General features: G+C 36.1%; 1 protein-coding gene across 1 annotated transcript in view; it reads right to left on the bottom strand.

Moving 5' to 3' along the window:
- Positions 1 to 21,451, bottom strand: part of CADPS2 (calcium dependent secretion activator 2) — a 277,978-nt gene that overhangs the window by 160,790 nt on the left and 95,737 nt on the right. The window lies entirely within an intron of this gene.

Below are 21,451 nucleotides of genomic sequence, written 5' to 3'. Positions count from 1 at the left end.
AATCTCTTGTCTCAGTTGTCTTCTACTTGACTGATCAACMTTTTCCTTCGGTCTGTTTGGCAATGAAACAAAAWATATATATATATATCAACTAGATTGCAGCTTCTTTTGAGGAAGAACTCTATTTTTATAATCATATGTATAGTACTCATTGCATTGATGCTACTAGGCACAAAAAAATGCAAATAAAAGTGCAGCTCCATTACTTAAGATATTGTGATCTTAAGAATACAGAGAAATAAAGCCAACAGATAGTTGGCTATAAGCCATATCTTATAAGAAGATGTATCACATAAGTTAATATCTTGGAGAATCTCATTCACAAAAAGCAATATTTTTGTTTTACTTTCAAGAATGATTTGCCTGGACTCTCTGCTCTTAGAAGATGAACCTAYAGCAGTAATCCTCCAGAAAAGGGATCTAATGAGGAAAAGAAAAATTCTTTAGCTAAACTGAGTGGTAGGTTTCAAGACAAAGTCTAGAGGGTAACATACAACAGACATAATAAAGCCTCAGGAATATTATAGTTTGTTATAAACCAGTCCTACAGATGGTGAGATTCACTGAAAATTAACTGAATCTTCAGTTATATTGTCCTTTTCACTTTATCTGGATTAGAGAGATGCTGTCTGTGTCTGTGGTAGATATAGCCCTAGCTTTAGTCAAAGTGCTAATTGGAACTGGCAATTTGACAAGAAATTACCTTTTGTGAGAGATCAAACACCAGTTCTGTGATGCTCTCCTCATAGGACAAGACAATGCCTAGCACTGCTGCTCCTTCCAGGGGCTAGGTTTTGTCACAACACAGAAATGTGATTTTAAGAAGAAAGCTTTCATGTAAGATGTGGCAAAGCCCGATCTTGACTCTTGAGCTCCATCCTGAATTCCACTATTCAGGAAGAATACTACTTGTTTGTAATCTCAAAAAAAAAAAAAAAAAAAAAAAAAACTAAGCACCTTGTTAAGCGCACTCTTGAGACACTGGATGCCAGGATATATTTGCCTCTAAGCTCCCAGAAATCAGTCCCTGTGTAACCTGTGCCCTTCAATGGATGGGACAATGCAAACTATTAAGGCCAACTCCCATTGCAAACCACATAACACAGTCCCACTCATCATCCAAAAATAAATTAATAATAACAATAAATCAGAAGTCCTGCTGATCAAGGAGCACAGATCCAGCCTTCTTGATGGAGACAGGCAGAGCTAGCCCACCCCAGGCCCTGCAGTAGTCAGGATGACACAGCTTTCCTGAGTTCAGTGGCAGGTATATGCCCTAGCACATGCTGGATCTAGTTCCCACAGCACCTAGTTCAAGGATTTCCCCAAAACATGGTGCAGCTCCCTCCCAGGCCATATATGTGCCCAGGCTTCATTCCTGCAGGCATCAGACTTAGTGAGGAGGGGCTGTACACACTGGAGCCTTGCCCAGGAAGTTTGGCAGAACTTGCTATTTCTCTAATTTAGATGCATGATGAGACACTGGCATGGATGGGGCTAACACTGGGCCATCCATCCATCCCTTGTTGGCACTAATGTAGTACTAGAAATCATCTTTAACATCAGATCTGATCGCTATCTTTGGCTGACATGTTTCTTCCACTTCTTTTTCTACCTGCAGCAGCAAGTGAAAATTCTAGGCTGAAAAGCAATGGTCTGAAACAAATCCTAAAGCTTAACGTTCCTGGTGGAAATGTTCCAGACATTGATCTTCATGCTCCTTGCTGATCAGGACTTCAGTGAAGTCTGACAGCCTCTTTCGACCATGTCTTTGGAAATTACTGGACTTTTTAACAGCGCTCCTCCTGAAAGAGCATTTGAGGAATCCTTTTCTACTGGAAAAGGTAAATCAGATGTCGTAGTCTTTAGAATTGCAGCTCACTTCWGGTCATCTGATATAACTGTCAGTTGCCAGTATCAGAGGGAGCTGTAAGAGGCTCACAGCTTATTTTCCTTAGGATTCCTTGTGGATTACTAGAACCCAAGCCCAAGTGAGTTGGAGCATTGTGTTGRTGCAGAGCTATACTTCTTCATACCCTTCAAAAGCAGAATTTGGGAGAAAGCAGACAAAATAGCAATAGTAACTTTGTTGTTTTAGTCTGCTTCATCCAAGAATGAACAGCACTATGAGAGATTCAACAATTCAAAAAGAAATTAAATRTATCTATATGCTTCATATTTAAAAGTAATTATTATGTTATTATGTTATYAATTTATTAGTCATTAACTGGGGCTGAAATCAGAAAATAAAYATAATATGAAACTCCCAGCTATAGACTAGCCCAAAGGAACATTGTTACTAACAACAGTTCACAACTTGCATTATTGTTTTGTCAGTGGAGAATGAAACATAATAATGAGAAGGGTTTTACTGYCCAGGTGATCTTTCTGCACTGTCAGTGCCCACTAATAAACTTTTGTCTTGTGAAAAGCAAAATGCCACACTGAAAGTACTGCACCATGAATATATAGGCTAACAGGTACTCAACATTTATTAAGTGTGGTTCAAAATAAGGGATGGACTGAGTAAAGCATACATTCCTCCACAAGCTATCTGATTTTGTAACAAACTTAATTGTTCTGAAATCAAATAATATCGGTGCTCAAGATCTGAGAGCTTGCAACTGTTACACAAAGACCTATAGGTTAAATTGACCTTTAAAAGAATTAATCATTCAGATTTAAGAATACTAAATGCAAATCATTAATAAAGCTATAAAGTAACTGAATTATCACAACCCTGTCTCATAATTGGCATTTTATTGGTCGAAATTTTTTATTTCTTAGTTGCAAAAGTTCATATATACACRTAAAAATACTTAATAGAGTAATTGCCTAGATGTCCCACTCACAGGTAATAAGTTCATGATAATTCCTATTAAGGCTGTTAAAAATAACATAGCCGATAGATATATCATTCTTAAATCAATATTATTGAGATGAGCAAAAGACTTGGGAGATCCTGGATATAATTAGCTCACTATTACATTAGAAGTAGATTTTCATACGTATTAAGCTATTTTATGACACCTGATCATATGGCACTTGAGAAATCAATTATTCTTTTATTCTGATTATTTATTAATAATATTCCATTTTAATTAGATTCTATTGAAATGGATGCTTCTATGTCTGAAAACATAAAAAATAGWATCAGATTTTCAGTACATGGATCATCTTTAAATTACTCTATAATATATTTGAAAACAGTAACTTCAGAGAAGCTGCTGTCCCTTCAATATCTGTAGCTAAGAACTAYGTAAGTAAACTGTCTCAATTCCATGTGATACTGAGATCCACTTTAAATACAGTCTTCCTGTTTCTATTGTAAAATTCTGTCAACTTTCTCCAAACTTTTAGCTCTTTATTCTACAAATATAAATCTTTTCAAAGAACTGTTCAGWTTAATGGTGAAAAATAGGTTAGGAGGATACCTAAAAAATTATGGAACCAATATCCAGACAGTAATTAGCATAATGCAAATCTTGATCAGCATTTCTGAAATTTATTTCAACTTACAGATTTTATGTGCCGATATAATTCCATACACCTGTTTTCCCCCAAATTTAACATTTTTCTTCCAAAACATATTTGTCTTCTTTTAAATGTATTTATTAATAGCTAATGAAATGTTAATATTTCCAGTTCTTATTTCTGCTTCATCTCATTGGAGTAGTTGTAGTGGAACATTTTCTTTAAAAGCTAAGCTGCTAGGCGTAGGCTAGACAAAGCTATGTATTTCTTTTAAGATAGGGGTTGCGCCCTGATATTTTCACTGGAGACAATACTGTATTCCTCAGAAATATCYTTCTGATTCATACATTTTAAAGTCAATCACCCAACAAAGGATGTAGTATTATTCATAAGATTGCATAACCTTTTAACAGTTTAATTGAACACATTTTAATTGTTTCTAAATAAGAGCCAATGACRTGCTCCGAGAACAAAGGTATTTTTCTTTACAGCTTAACTTTCAGCAGCAACAGTAGCAAAACATTTCCTGCAAGAAAATGAGTACAATAGCTGACTCCTACTTTTCATGTAGAAGAGCAGATGAATAGGTAATAGTCTGGGACTGGATTGCCAGGGAAAAGTATTTTCTGGTTGCAACTGTCTGGAACTGCAGCTGCTTCAGATTTATGGCTGCACATGCTGCTTCAGATGCTTCAGCAGCCCCCACGCTGCAATCACAGATTATCACACTAGATAGAAACTGGARTTTCACAGTGATGTAGGTTTTATTTTAGGCTCCGGTGTGTCTCCATTTATWTTTTTTTCCTCCTGAAAATGTTTTCCTCCATATATACAGATATACATGTATGTATGTCTGTATACAAAAATACCCTCCTTCCAATTTTCAAAATTTTAATTTRAAGAAAAACAAACTTACAACATTAATCCTCCTTTTTTTTCTTTTCCTTTTGTGGTTTGTTTGTTATTAAAACTTTTCCTAGAGGTCTACCTCCTCAGGCACACATAGAGGCAATGACACACAAAGATTAGGCTGTTCTCAGCAAGACGAGCAAACTAGTTATCCTGTCCTCATTTCCTATTGCCAAGCAAGGCCATTCAAACCCACAGTTCAAGTTAGAGACAGATAAACAAAAGATCTCTTGTGTAAGGAGAACAAGTAAATTTCTAAAAATCTTGAAAAATGTTCAAAGATGAACCAGTATTTTTTTGCCATCATATGATGGTATGCCTTCAAATTTTTGTCATTATCTTGTTTCCTAATACCCCTTGAGAGTAAAAGGCAGCATTTCTTACACAGTATTTAAATTAGAACAATTCCATGATCTTTCACAGGTAAAAATACAATTTCCCTTATAAATATCACAGGATCACAGAATGGTTGAGGTTGGAAGGGACCTCTGGAGATCATCTAGTCCAACCTCCCTGCTCAAGAAGAGTCACTTAGAGAGGATCAGTGTCCAGACAGGTTTTTAATATCTCCAGAGAAGGAGACTCCACAACCTCTCGGGGCAACCTGTTCCAGGGCTCTGTCACTCTCACAGGAAAGAAGTTCTTCCTCATATTCAGGTGGAACTTCCTGTGTTTCAGGTTGTGCCCATTGCCTCTTGTCCTGATTCCACATTTCTAGTGAGATACAGAACTGTACTGCTGAAGAAATTTAGTGACTTTATTAAATACAATTAAGTCATTGACCCATGACTTTTTCTTCACAAATGGTAATTGAATTATAAGACACACTAATAGCAGAAAGGAGGAGGAGGAGAAAGGAAGAAAAAGTATAAATCTCAAATAAGGTACAAATGAAAAATGCTTCCCCCATAAAATCGAATTTTTACAACACACAGAAAACTCACAAGTTTTCATCATTATCTTTAATATTTGAAATTCTTATGTTTTTTATTTATTGGAAAAGTGTAGGAATTACAATCATCCACGTGATTATATTATAAACTATCTCTTTTCCTAAAAAATTCAAAATGAAACAACCCCCACCCTGTCAGTAATAAAACAGAGATTCTTCTAACAAGAAAACCTTTAACTATGTTAAAGACCAAGTTACCAGAATATTTAATAACTTTGGCATTTAACCTTTACCTGAAAAATATACAGAATTCTTTAAACACGATCACACCAAGATCTATCCTGAATCTTTCTTCATTAATCTTTAAGAAATCAAAGTAAAGTGATTCTGCAATTAGGAGAAAGAATCTTTGAAGACAAAAATGCTGCAACTTATTACACTAGCAATTTTCATATGTATGCAGCTTTGGAGTACTAGTAACAACAAAGAAAAAGCTATTAGATTGTTCTTTCCAAACTGAAAATACATCTACCTTCATTGAGACGATATATGAAAAGACATTTCATTGAAAAGATACTCTTTAAAAAGACATATGGTCAAACAAAARAATATAAAGGTCTTTAAACTAAAATACTAGGAGATAACCTAAAATATACGAAATTAAATGGAGAGATAACCATAGTCTCAATCACCTAACTCAGAGAAATGATAAAATGTGTCTATATTGGGGCTGTGAGAAGACTGTCTTTTTTAAAGATGATTCTACCACCATCCCTCCCTTTTTCTTTTTCTACTAGGTTTTTCCAATAGAGGTGACTCTTTGGCTAAAGTCAGTAATCCTTTCTCTGGTCAGCTTATATCTGCACTTACAGAAAAGGGCTGTTGAACTTTCTTCCCATCTGGACACCATGCTGTATCAGTGATCAAAAAAGTCCTATCCATCTATTTCACTAGCACTCAGCTTAAATTTTGCTGGAAAATTGCTTTTCCATTTCTAAACTGAACTAGTTGTGTTTTATTATTCTTACCAACATCCAGACCACCAAATGGGKCTTGCTGTAATAGCTGGAAGGTATTGAGATGCTCTTTTTTGTCGGGGGGAGGATGAAGTAGGATATGCGGTACTCTGATAGATTGGAACCGAAAGCACAGCAGAAATTTGCTTTTTTTTTTCCTAAAGAAAAGGGGACAGATTTGGAATCCCTTCTCCTTTTGCTCTATATTTCTAAATGCAAGATTTTACTTCAGGTCACATGAGACAGATTTTAAAATATGGAAAGCAGTCTCTGTTCAGATTTCTATGGGAATGCATGCTTTGGTAAAATTGGTAACAGTATTTACTGACCTAGGAATAGGCTGCCTCCTACACTGCTAGTGTATAAGATCTTTAAACACCCCCGATGCAGAGTACAAATAATTTGCATGATAGAGTTCAAAAACCCCRTGACAGACCTTGAGCCTTTATAAACCCTTACAAGTACTGGCACAAATTCAGTTCTTTCTCTATAATACTGAAAGCTCTTGAGCTTTAATGCAGACATAATTTATCATTGAGTCGTGAAGTTAAGGAAACAATCAGGACAGATTAGTAATGTTTTTCTACTCAGTTTTGGAATGTGTTATCTGAATTTGACATTTTCTTTTCCTGGTCAATAATTACTCAGTAAATGGTTCCATATACCCAGACTGGAATGAACGTGTGAAAATAGAAGTCAATATATCTGTGAGGTGGGCAAAAATGGATCACTACAGTAACTGACATTTGCAACAAACTTTTAATATCCCACTTGGCTTTTTGTGAAAACAGAAAAGAAGAAAATTGAAGGCACTGTTTTGATCTAATTTAAGTCAAATTATGATGTAGATAATTTCTTTCAAGCTTGCTCTGTTATGGAGATATTGAACTGTGGAAGAAAGAGTGAGGAAGAAAACCAGGCAAAATAATGCATCCAACTTCTGGTAGTGCCATTTACAACAAGAAGCATATCTTTAATAACAAATTAAYGTAACAGATAAAGATAATGCTTTATATTTGTACTAGCATACATTTTAACTACGAAATGTATGTAAGCAATGCAAACAGCCACTCAGACAGCTCTTGAGATAGTGGCAGGGCAGGAGGGTGGAAAATCATTACCTACACATCAGAAAACATCCCTTATAGCACTTCAGYCGGGTTACAACACAGGAATACTAAGAGTTTCTAATATGAGCTAGGAATTTCAAAGGAATAGACCTATAAATAATGCTTTAAGGAATATTTTTCTTTTTCTTTTTTCCTTTTTTTCCTTTTTTTTTCTTTTTTAACATATTATCTTACAGTAAGAATTAGGCTAAAGGTGTTCAGTCTCACTCAGCATATAGACCTTCAAAATTCTCTTTACAATTTCAGATCTCAGCAGCAAAATAATTTTAAAAGTCTCCACTCAGCAGCTGCTTGAGAACTGACAGGGCAATCTGAGCAGTTTATACAGCTCACATTTGCATATTATATCTCTTCAAATTTCAAAACATTTTCATTTTCCTTTTTATTGGACTTGTGCATGTCAAAATCTCAGAAAATGGCTGACCCATTTTTGCTCTGTGACAGGCTAGAATTGCTCGTGCAATGAATGTAATGCTCTTGACCTGAGGGGGGAAAAAATTTAATCAACCTGATAGAAGTATGAATTAATTTGACTCTCTGCCATTCAAGAATTATTCTTATCTTTAATTTTACCAGCCGTGAATATTGGTAATGAATGATCAGGATCTAGGTAGATACCTATTAAAAATACCTACTTTTCCAAAAGATATTTTTCATACTTTTGGCATTTTTTCATCTGCAAGTTTAAAAAGTCCACTGTTACCTGTGACATTTACAGCCAGCAATTCATCCACGGTCCAGAGAAGTCTCCTTCTGAGCTATTCAGCTATATAAGTTTTGAACTATTGAGGCTGTAGTAGATTAGTTACTGCTTTCACACACTCATAACAGTTAATTTATGGATAGATATCCAATGATTTTTGCTCATGTGAACAATTTTGGTGCTACATGACTTGATAGGAAGTGCAAAATTTTGTCAAGAGAGTGTGAATGTGGATCTCATACAGTATTCATATTAAATAAAAGATTTTTTTTTTTACGTTTTGTTACAAAAGTAGTCAAAAAATGTAGTAATTTCAGTGCTWAATGCTGCAGTGTCTCTCAGTACATTGACAGTTGCCAGCTGCAGCACAGGTGGAATAATGAACACGGAAAAACACTGACTTTGAGTTTATACAAGGATACTACATATTCTGGCTCTCTTCTTTTGCCATATTATTTTCCTTTGTATATAGCCTTTCTTTTGGCTTCTCCGACTCTTTCGCTTTATGATAGAAGTTGGACTTATTTGAAAATTGATCATCTTCAACCTTAAGCTACGTTCTTTTCACCATGTTTACACTGTTATCAGAGGTACATGGGACTGAAACAAGTGTCTATTACAAAAGTTCATTTCCTTTCATTGCAAAAGTACCCTGGATAATCCCACTACTAGTAAGAAGCTGGATGATAATTTCAAGTAAAGATTTATCACTGTGTCACAGAATCCATTTTAAGCAAATTCATTTTTCTAATTCATTTCAGAGCACATTATGTTTACTGGAAAGAGCAGAAAATTTCCTTCTCCAGTTTTCCATTATAATCACAATCTATTACTCAAAACTTTTCCTTATGAAATCTTAAATCTTGAGTCTTACATGGAGGAGAATGTTATAAAGTTTATTATTCTAAGCAAAAATCTAGAAATTCTGTTTTAACACTATTGGAACTTACTTTTTTCTGGCAAAGTATTAAATCTAAAGAATTCTGCACTCAGAGCACTTGCGTTTTCCACAGCAATCAAGCATTACTATCCTTTTTGTGTTTCTGAGATCAAAACTGGAGTATATTGGCCTCCTAGTATATTGGTCTTCCTGGTGCCTTCATTCSTATCCTTTCAGGTTTGAATCATGGTTGCCCTTTCTTGCTGCTGTGTAAAACTACCTCAGCAGGTAGATTCATTCTCCATTAAATCATATTAAAAGGTCTTCTTGAAGGGTTTTCTTATTCTCTATCTATATATGAATGTGATATTGAGTTGGAATGAGCAACAGGACTCAATAATTTAAAATGAAGCCAATTCGTTAGACAGAGGACGACTCCATGGGACTAAGCACTCCATGTGCTCATCTTCACTCATATTTGACCTGGACTAGAAATACAATGTCCAGGTCTTCATTACAAGTCCACGGCTCAACTCTTTCAAGGATCTGTAATCTATACCTTCCTGGCTGTGTCTATATTGCTTAAATACATACTCAACTACAGAAAAATAGTTGTCTATAATTTCTTTGGGTTAGAAATTACACTCACAGTACAATCAGTGGACTGAAATGTCAAGAAACGAAAAGACGGAACAGAGACTCACAGCACTAGACTACTCTGACACATCTGACTAAACTGATACTTGAACCTAGATCAGAACCCCCTAAATCTGGGTCAGAGGAATATTTTGTCATGAGTGAAGAATTGTGTGAGTGTGGAGCTGCTGAAGTGTTTCAAACTGGCAGCTGTGACTCCCTACACAGAAAGAGAGTAGATGTAAGAGCAAGCGAACAGCTCTACCAGCAGCAYGAGTTTCCCCACAGCAGCCTGACAATAAATCTTCAGTTCAACTAGAAGGCTCCATTCAGCCAAACAAAAATACACTTACATCTCTGTATATCTGCTTCTGTTTTTTTTGACTGAGACTCCTAAATAGAATATTAATTGGTACCAATTGTTGTTCATTCTTCTCCATTAATAATATGTGGGGGAAAAAAAAAAAAACATAAGTATTTCCTTTTCTCTCAGGAGCATAGAGAATACCCATTCATTTGGCAACAACTGACTACCAGGATGCTAGGCTAGAAATGATGGCCATAATGCTAACAACTCTATCATATAACSCAACAGCATGCTTATTTTCTATCTACACACCTTTGAAAAATAATGCTAGCTTCTCTTTTTAATGAAAGTTTTCTTAGTGAAGAAGGTTATTGATATATTACTACACAACTGTCCAAGTTTATTATGCTGCATCAAGAATTTAATATGACAATGATTATTTTTTATATGCAACATAACAACCATTATTTCATTCAGTGTATACTTAGGTATGTATACCTAGGTATGCATACCTAACATCATACCTAACATATATAACATCAGTGTGATTTGAAATTAACATCTGAAACCACAAAGAAAAGAGTTCATATATTTGTACCTTGTAAGAGCAGAAATACTCTGCTTCCCTCTTGACTCTTCCTTTGGCAGCAGTCACCAAAATTCACCTTCAAATAGCCTCTAATTATCCATATAATGCTTATAATGACTCATGTTGCAAATGTTTTTCTTGGCAAAAAACTCTACATTTTCCTATTTCTCTATTTGAAAATTACTCATTTATTTTGATGAAAGTACAAGGAGTGTAATTTCCTGCTTCAGAGCAAGTACACTGAATTGCAGCTGAAAGGCAATGCATTAAGAAAGTTCCAAAGAAACCAAAACGTCCTTTTTACAGTGAAGGCACAGACAAACCCTGTGCTTAGGCAAACTAAACTGTGGGCTTGGCCCATGTTTATGTTACTGATAACTAACCTCATCTGCTCTTTTGTATGTCTTGACCCTCTCCAGATTCTTCCCTGTGTTACCATGAGTCCGCCGCTTTATGCAGACATCTTGCTGACAACTCCATATTCTTTGCTTTACAATCCCACTGCAGAAGCACCGGCACTTTCCATAAATATTTTTAGAGTTATCAGCTAGTGAAGGAACATTTTAACAACAATGATTTCACTCTTGATGTTCCYACCCACCCAAATTCTGCCAAAACTATAAATACTGATATAAGAAAGGTAACCTGGTTTAGGGAGATGGGTGACAGTCAGAAAGAGGGGAAGTACAGAAAGAGGTGATACTTTGGATGAAGTGTGACTAGGCATATGATCACCTTTAAGTGTCACCTTTAAGTGTCGCCTTTGTTTATACCTAAGTAGGGCCTTCACTAATGTATTTTTTCTGTTGTTCTTTCCTTTTTCTTTTTTATTTTAACACTTTTCATGTATTTCCATCCATAAACCTACAACACTAAAATGGCTTGACTTTAACCTAACTAGGATGTAGGTCCAGCCTTTACCATCCTCCTCCCTCCCTAATGGACAGACCCCTCTCGTTCCTTGCAGTAGCAAGAACTACTTCCCTTCTCTTTCTCAGAGTAAAAACACTCTAATTCCCTCTGGATTCTTCCTCTGGCAGCAGTCGCCACCTCCAGATTTCACCTACTCTCACCGTAAAGTAAGGTGGGTGCTGTTGCTGTCAGCAGGTAGATGGTGAAAGAGGGAGACAGGACAGGAAAACAGCCACAGCTGGGAGGTCATCACCTCCCCAGGAGAAGCAGCAGTCCCTTCCTATGGCATCAGCAGGTCTGCTCTTACAAAAATGTTCAGGCAGTGGCATGCAGGGTTTGGGCAACTCTTTGACCTAACAAYGTAGGGTAACGATTACACCCAGCAATGTCTAAGTGCAGTCTGCATTTACAAAGAACATTTCTAATGTATATTTCTCCCCTTTTCAACTTTTTCTATATACGGCTTGGGAACTTTTGCATAAGCTGCTGGAAACAAAACAGCAGTTGTTGGAAACTAAGCAGCTAACTTACTTCTTGTACAGAAAAGTTGGGTGTTCAATACCTGTAACTGCAAACACTGTTCTAAGTATCCCAGCTTTCTATTTCTGAATGTTTAGTCTAGTCACCATCTAGTGCAGTGACTGGGAAAGAATGATTTTTTTTTTCTGTGAATTTAGCAGCAAATTTAAAGGCTTTTAAGCCTTCTGCTACAAAACATTGACAGTGCCTTCTTAGAACAGTACTCTGAAGRAGTGACAGCTCTGAATCTGACTCTTATTTAGGCTACAGCATGGAAATACTGTTTTGATGGATGTGGTATATTGTAAAGCTCCTTTTTTGCTATATTTGACATATATTCTCATCATTTGGATTTTTTTCATTTATGAATCTGATCATTTGGGATTTTTCAGGGTTTGCTTTTCATAAAAATAATTACTGTGTTTTAAATAAGGGAATTAACAGAGCTTGAGATCACTAACCATTTCTCATAGAACTATTAACCTGCTAGACATACACATGTATTTCTTGTCAAACATACAACATTATTAATATTTGGAAAAAAAATGAAAAAACTATGCATTAGTTTTCTTCAAAGCAAAAAAGTCTCTAATGTATAACAGACCAAAGAGAGGCTTAATGCATAACAAACAACTAATTAAAACAGTCATTTAGTCTTTTTACACTGAAAAATGAAAACTGTGCACTCCAACACTATTTACAGAAGGCTATTATRACAAGTATTTTCATTACAAGCATAAAAGACTACGAATAAATTATTACTTAGTCTTGCTTTCACATCTCACATTTCTTGAGGTAAGAATCAGCTACTTACATTACAGGAACCCAAGACAAGTCAGGGAGAAGATTTTCAAGTATAGGCAAGAAGGACAGGAGCTGGGAGCCATTGCTGTGTACTGGGTGAGAAATCCACGAGAGACTCCTGTCTCCCACCGACTTTCAAACCCCATTACTGAGAGTCACATGGCACATTATGTCCTCAAAGTTTCTCTATGAATACTTACTGAACTTCTAACTCGAGAAGGAAAATTGTGAATCTATCTCAACACCTTTAAAAGCTGCAGCATCTAATTTTTTGTGTTATTTTGTATGTGTGTTGCACTTGAAATTTTCAAAATGCTGTACCAGCGCTGGTGAACTTACAGTGCTTTTACAAAGTAGAAAGGTGTCACCACCTCATTCTAAAGACATGGGAAAACAGATCACGAATAGAATGGCCTGTCTGAACCYGCATAGTCTCTATCGGGGAAGAACCAGCAAACAAATCAGAAAACTTCAGTATTCCATCTATCCATTATACCACTTCTCTTTTATTCTGAATTTACGTTTACTCCTCTTTCTGACTCCTACTGTTCTCATCAGCTGTCCACCTTATTCTGCCTCTGTTTCTCTTGTCCTTCTACTCTCAGTCTGCTAATATTGCTTTCAAATAGATGTATTCATCTGTGGATTCACACTTTATACGCAAAGAGGTTGTTTTAAAATTTCATGATCTATAAATTTTCTTTCCTTATCTGATCAGTAGACTATTTTGTTTTCTTACAGGATTGGATTTCCCGACATCTGCCTCTGAGGATTCATGTACATAATGATACAGCAACAGCAGAGTCCACTCATAGTGTGGCGAACAATAGTTTTTGGGGTGTCAAAATTTGAGATTCACAAACTGCTCTTAACCTGATAGCTTAAAAGAAAAAACTTCCTTTTTTCAACCCCTTTTCCCCAACCTTTCTCTTCACTCAAAACAACAAACCGAATAAAAACATATTTTTTTCTTTCATCCAAACACTACATCTGATGTGTTTAGAAATTATGTCCAATATAACCTTATTGTTTTGTTTACAACAAATCTAAGTAATTTTTTGAAAAGTTACTTCCAACCAAGATTTAAGAACTGTATTTTGAAAACATAACATGGGACAGTCTGATTGTGTCAAAACTTAAGAGAAAACTAAAGGAAAGTTTTTCATATCAACAGTTACTCAAACAATTAAGTTTTAACAGTTCATTTTCCAAAGGCAAGGCAGGTGAAAAAGGCTTTAAATGAAAAATTTCAAATCCATTCTGCCAGAGGAAAAAATTGAGGTRATCTTTCCCTCCTCAACCTTTTTGAGGGACTTCCAACCATCTAGCAGTATCTACATGATATTTTGCAGGCAGATGTAAGGTGCCTTTGCCTTCACTTTGACCAGGCAACCACCATGTAGCTATATTGGTATGACAATTAGCTTGATCCAATACATTTTTCTTATAAGCAGGATTTAATTGGCTTTGGATAACATCACAGTGTTCATAAGTAAATGCCTTCCAGTTCAAAACTGTATCACACATTTAGATACTTTAGTACAAAGTTAGAGAAAGCTTACAACTATCTGCAAAGTATTAGACATATTTGCAGTGGATTAGGTGGGAATGAAGATGGAAACAGATATATCAGGTACATTAAGCAGTAGATAAACCGATCTTCCCCTAAGCCTTGATTACCATAGTGAAAGAGGTAGTAGTGGGGCATGCATTTTKAGGCCCCAAGGTTTTCAAAATGCACTGTAAGATTAAACATAAAACTAATATCAGTCTTGCAAGAGATGTGTAATGCCAATACATATTGTAAGAGTGGACAGTCATTCTAAAGCAGCCYCTGTACTGCAGAAACAATGCTATGCTTAAGAGGAGCTTTAACAACCACAGCTTTTAGGGAAGCTGTGAAAGGGTTTGGGAAAAAGACCTTGGAAGACAAAGTAATCCGCCAATTAGAAAAATAGGACACAACATATATTATTGTATCAAAAAAGAAATATCTCAGGGAATTACACACTGTCCAGAAATGACACTGTATGAGGAGGGTTAGTTAATACACTGGGGATTTCAGACTCTGAACAGAGAACCTACCAATCACAAAAGCCTCATCTTACCAGCTTGTGTTTGGGGCCTAAGTCTTGCCGCAGAACATAGGGTAYGAAAGCACCGGTCTTCAGAAGTGCAACCACCACACTGGGGCAGAAATTCTGGTTGCTTTCAGTCAGTTTATTAACATGCCCAGAACATAGAAGCAAAGTGAGGAACACCAGGAATTAGAAAAATAATCAAAAAGACTACGAGGAAGAAAATAAAAAAAATAACATGCAATGCCAGGAGAAGGATTATCTTTAYTGCTCACTACCCAAGCAGAGTAGAGATTACAACCAACTTTAATTATCTCCTCCCTAATCTCACTCCAGTTATTCCATTCCACAATGCTACACATGTTGCCTTGATCTATAAATACTCCCTTCACACAACAGTGTTTTTCACAAATCTCTTACGTAGATAGGATGTAGAAAATATTTTAGGAGTTAACTGTAGAATCATAGCAAAATTTAGACTGGAAGGAAGCTCTCAAGGTTCAACTCTTCAACCCCATCTGGCTCAACCCTTGCTTAAAGCAAGGCTAGTTAGATTAGATTATTCAGGTTATTATCCAATCAAGTTTCAAATATCTTTTAATATTAAAGCCTGTAGCAGATGAATACTTATTTGTAACAAAAGAGGGTGGAAAATCTCTTAGACAATATAATCAAGGACAATAATCAATATCAATCAAGGACAGAATACAGCATAGAAACTTAYTTATTTTAGAAATCTCGTATCTTTTCCTTGGGGATATCATACTGCTCTTCATACTTGAGCTGATTAGCTATTATTTCCTTTCTCTAAAAGAGGAAGCATTGGATTGTACGTCAAGAATAACTGTATAAAATTGTCACGTAATTTCCCAGCTGATTCTGTATCCCTTTTGTGCAATTCTTCCATCATTAATCCAGAATACAGGCTGCAATAAATGTGTATTTTTCTTCTTTATTTTTTCCTTGGCATAGCCAAGGAAACATCAGATAATTTCCTGCTGACAATATTCTTTTTCCTCTTCACAGCTGGATACTAGACAGGCATATACGGTATCTGTTCATAGCATCTAATTTTTAAAAGCTARTATCTTCAATCCCTACTTTGTGAATTGCCCCAATCAGGACAATGCAAAGAAGAATGACTTTCTAAAATATGACAAAATGAAAGTCATGACGGAATTTATCTACTGAAGATATAAGGATGAATCTTGGAGCAAATAATAATAATCATTATAAAACTCTGCCAAACCTAGTTTATGAAAGTAGAAACACTTTGTTTCCTGTCATAATCTTTATCCCACTGACTTTCCTAAAATTCCAAAATATTTATTTAAAAATACTAGGCACTTTGGCCATGTTTTCTATTGTTCACATCAATAGTCAATTGTGRTATAATTTATAATTATTTTCTAAGTAAGCCAATATTACATATAAATATAATAAACATATRTAAACATATGAACTCATTTTTAGTCATTTTCCTTCGTTGTTTTTTCTATATCGTTAAAATGAGGTATTTTTAGTTCAATGGAAACAAGTAGGGCTTCAGTTTAAAAAATCACCCTGCAGTATTTTAACTCCACATTTCTTAATTTTATTAGGTGATATTTCATTTCAGATTGATGAAGAATTCAGGTTGCACACACAGATAACCCTGCACCTACCTTATTGTTTTGCAGCAGTACATCAGTGAAGTTACCTATAGGTTGAGTAATRATTTAAAGAAAATTTACATTTTACCAGTTCCAAGAATCAGTAGGAAATCAATAGATAAGTCTCTGAGTAAATTTGTCAGATTCTTCCCTGTTGAACTGACCTGCTTGTGCCACAAAGTTTCTGAGTAATGCTGGGAAAATCACTTAAAGCAGGCTTTACAAATCAACTGTTTGACCTTAACTATTTTCAGATGAAGTTTCTGATATGGGCAAGTCTGATTTACAGAAACACACAGACAACTAAAGTCACTTAGAGATGTGCAACGAATAAAATTAATTATGTATAATGAAAAATATCTAAAATTCAGCATCTAAATCTTTTTATGCTTTAATTTCTTACATGTAAGATCAGGCTAAAAYGGAGATGGTAAAGATCTGTGGGCACGATAACACAGGAGCAAGACTCCGGGGAAGCAGAGCCCCATGGTGTGCAATTATTTCAGAAAAGCTGAGAACTTGGAAGAACTAACATGAATATGAAACTCAGCTCTTCTGTGGAGAAAACAAAACGCAGAGAAGAGCACTTAAAACACCTTTTTCTTTGTTCTGATTATCCATGAGCAAAAAGGTTCAAAGATTGCTTTACAGCCCAAAGCAGTTATTAAAATTTAATAATAAACATTGGAGATGTTTTAAATTAGCAATGAGTGAGATTCATCTCATCCAGTTTATATGCCTACAACACAGACATTACGCCTGAGTTAGTCATCTGCATTCCCTTTACAACCAGTGGAAAGAAAATCATATATTTAGGGTACAGTGTGCWTCTATCTTCTGTAGACATCTAATCTGAGTGGGTGAATTAAGCAAATGAATTTGAACAAGTTTCAAATGTACACTCCTATTTCAAATAATTTGAAAGTTAGAAGCAAGAAATTCTACTCTCATGTCACTGCTGTTCCAAACAGGAGACAAGCGCAGAAAACGCAGAAAAAAGTTGGCATTGCACTGCTCTCTGTACCCRTGCTTGAAAATGTTGCACTGATGCAGGATACTCCTAGAGCAGCAACACTGCCAGAAACAGGGAAACAAAGGAGAATTCCTCAGGTAGAAACATGAAGAGGCCAGCTCTGAAATGCTGAGATTACTGGAACAACTCTATGCCCTATTTCATCTTTACCTGGATAACAAACTATCTCGAAGGTGTTAGCCTTTGAAATAACCTTATCAGAAGCACTGTTCTTTTAGATACAGCATCACTTCTGCRAATTTCCTAAAGTGATGCATAAAATATATCTATGCCTTAAAGAAAATAAGTTTGGATGCCAAGAGATTCTGCACCATGGCACGCTGAAAAATTCCACTTGGGGATCATCTGCATGGTAAGCTCTGGATCACCTCACTGCCCTTACCTGTAATTAAACAACTTCCATAGGTACCAGCCAAAAATTAGGTGAAACCCATTAAATAAAAGAAACTGGTTTAGAAGCTAAATCCTAAAGAGAATTTTCCCCCAGAAGGTATAACAGAAAGTGTATGAAAACAAGGCAGGCAGAGTTAGATAAGGCACTATAAAACTGCAACCTCATTATCCCTCTTTAAAAATCTCACGTGCAAGGATACTCATTTAAAAAAAGAGGCATTCCCTCCCCCCACCGCCCGGAAAAAGCCCACCTGGAAAACAAGCACACTGTACACTGTTGGGTGTGAGTTAGATGGGTTGCCAGCAACAGACCACTATGACTACTGCCTATCGGATTAGYAAACCTTGTCTAGCAATTGATCCACATTATTAAATATCAGAATGAATTACATTAATGATAAGAAAATATGTGGACATCAACCTCCACAAAACTAAAAATTAAGAAACATCAGTAATATTTGAAAAATGAAATTAGCACTGTATTTTGCAAGATGACTCCTTGCACTGTTATAGCAACAAATTTATGTAAAGCTTCACACAACTGAAGGGGTTCCTCTAAAGGCTCTTCTTACTGATCTCTAGCAGAAAAGGTCACAGTCTATGTTGGAGGGCTTTTCTGCAGGGCTAAAAGGCAGAAAACAGTTGGAAGGAATGAAGAAACATTTCAGAGGTAATAATAAAATTTTAATAGGTTTTGCATGGGAAGCTGTGTAATTGATCCTTCTGTAAAACACCAAGAATTCACCTCAGTCAAACTATACTGTTTTATAGCATTTGTATTCGACCATTAAAGACTCAGTAACATACATATAAGCAGAACTTTACCGAGATTTTTAAGGAAAATGCAACTGTATGAAGGACTTCAATATAAACTCATAAGATTGTTTTTCAAATAGACAGAAAATGTACAGGGYTTAAAAGAAATCACAAAGCATTTCTTAATGATAAGCTGTCAGAATAAAAGTATAGTCTCTTCTCTTGGACTCTGATTGGATCTTTCCCCTTTCAGAATRAAAAGTTTTCCTAATTTCCTCATTACCTTCATGGAAGCGTTCAGAGATTCAAAGGAAAATTTAAATGCATATTAATAAAAATCATTGAGTAAAATATTCAGTATTTTGGATGAATCCTAAATTAAGTCTCGACTTGAATCACACTTCTATTAATCTCCACACTGAGGTCACATTGGCTTGCACTCCATTTTAAAGCACTAGTCTGAATATCTACTTTTCTACTTCTCACTGTCAAAGCTTTCAAAACTTCTGACTGAGTAGTAGCATTGAACTTCACACACTGAGCTTCACAGATGAAAATAATAGGCATAAATACTTCCTGTACTGCTTCTGTTAACAAATGTATCTATCAGTTCAAAACTACAAAGCAACTACAGAAAATGCCTGTGATAAGCATATGATGTGCAGCTCCCGCTAGCAGTCTCGCCAAGCTGGTGGTAATCTTTCATTTTTCATCCTGCTTCATTCTACTCTTATATGAGAGCTTTATTACCCTTTTCTAGCTGATGTCCTATATGAAATCTGAAATTATATTCTCATCTTTCTGAGATTTGTTCCTGCTAGTGATTTAAAGAGTTGAGCTGAGCTACAGTTTGTAATTCTCATTTTTTTTTACAATGAATTTTGTGTTTTCTTCCACAGCCTCATTAGATTACTTTCCTTGATACTAGAAGGCGAGTATAGAAGATTATCTCAGTAAGAAGCCTCCAGCAGCGGGCAAAGTATGCACTAGACTAGGTTGGCAGACGKCTTGTTTTTGCCTGTATCAGAGAAGAGATGGACCAGCTGTTTTGGCCTAGCTGGGTTTTGGCCTCTACTTCAAGATTTTATCCATTACTGCCAAAGGACTGAAGGCACAAAAAGGCAGCTTTCTTCCCAGTCCCAATTACAGTACTAACAGGAACAGAAAGCCATTTCCTGGATCCAATTACTGACCCTTCTCATCACCTCATCACCTGGGAGGTTCATATCAGAAAATAGTGATGGGTGCTGGGAAAAGCAGGGGGCAAGTGGAGGCAGTCAATTGCTTGAGGGAAGGGACGTATTGGTCATAAAATAAAAATTTTAGAAGGACTGGAAACTKTCTAGGACAGGGCCAGATACAGAGACCTTACTGGCTGCTGAAACTTGGTGAACYCACCCAACCTGTAATAATACGTTCTAGACTTTCTTCACCAGTGCAATTATCTGATTAAACTCTACCAAACCCCCCCAGTTCTCTCTGACACCATCTGAAAAAGCAGTACTGCTTTTCAGTAAGCAGTTATAAACCAATAAACCTGTTTATTCTAGCTGATTTAGAGAGAGGGAAGTTTGCAGACCAATACCAATAACCAGAGGTTAATCAAGCCTTTAAAACAGAGAATAACAAGTTCAAGGGGAAGGAAAAAAGAGATACCTCTTTCAGAAGAAAGTTATAGGCAATGACTGCAGAGAACAGTCTGAGAGCAACTCTAAGCTTGAAGAGAAAGCACAACTTGGAGAAGTGCCCTCCAAGATGAGGCCCTGCAACTCACATGGGATCCTGAGCCATCCAAGAATGCACTGACAGGTCGAAAGATGAGTAGCAAATGCTGCATACCCAATTATGATCTTTCTGTAATGAGTATGCCTCTTATGCATACATTTTTAACGTGTGTCTTTTTTGTTAGCATTATTTTCAGAAGTTCTTCTTGAAATTTCTGTTCATATGTTTCACATACAATACGCAAATTTTAAGATGSAGCATTCCAATGCCCAGAAGGAACACAGCCAGAAACTGTGATAAATGAATTTTACAGCTTGTCCCACCTACTTAGAAATCTGCAAGGCTGGTCTGAACATGTTATTATAGTGGGCTGCTGGCTGACTCCTACATGACTAGGAGAAYGTTTTCCATATCGGGACTTCCCGTCCTCCCCTCCGTACCCACACACAAAAGAAGCACTTAAAACTCTGTTTATTATTTTACCTAACAGAAATCAGTATTTCTGTTCTGAATGTAATAGAAGCTAACATCCCAGCTCAGTCTAAGATGTTTTCTCAAATATCACAGCAACTGCAATTTTTAAATTGTTTTTCATGAGGCACACTATGGTGCCAGTAAAACCCTAACGTGCTGTCTGGAAAGTTATCTACAAAAGATTCCAAATGACATTTTAACAGAGAGAAAAGTGTCTGAAGTCAGCGTGTAGGTCAAACAAATCAACAAGAAAAAAAAAACACTTAATTTTCTTCATCTGTGCCACTCTGAATGGTTCAACCACAGATGACATGATGTTTTCCCCTCTGAATCAGTTTGCTGACTGCCTCCTTCAAAAACTAATTGAAAGAAGTGGATCCTATAATTTAAAATGAAATAGGCTCAGCAGGTGAGTAAGTTTTGTCAAGACTGATTACTGAGTATTGATTTTTCACCAATTGTACAAGTTACACTCAATGAGGCCACCTTCATGTTAACCAATACAAATAAGACAAAAAATCACCTCAGGCTAACATCTGTTGAAAGGTTTGTATTTTCAGAGGATTCAG

The sequence above is a fragment of the Rhea americana genome, unplaced genomic scaffold, assembly GCF_003343005.1.
Source record: "Rhea americana isolate MKP2758 unplaced genomic scaffold, rheAme1 scaffold_152, whole genome shotgun sequence".
NCBI lineage: Eukaryota > Metazoa > Chordata > Aves > Rheiformes > Rheidae > Rhea > Rhea americana.
Note: the sequence above shows the minus strand (reverse complement) of the source record. Positions and strands in the feature narration are given on the sequence as shown.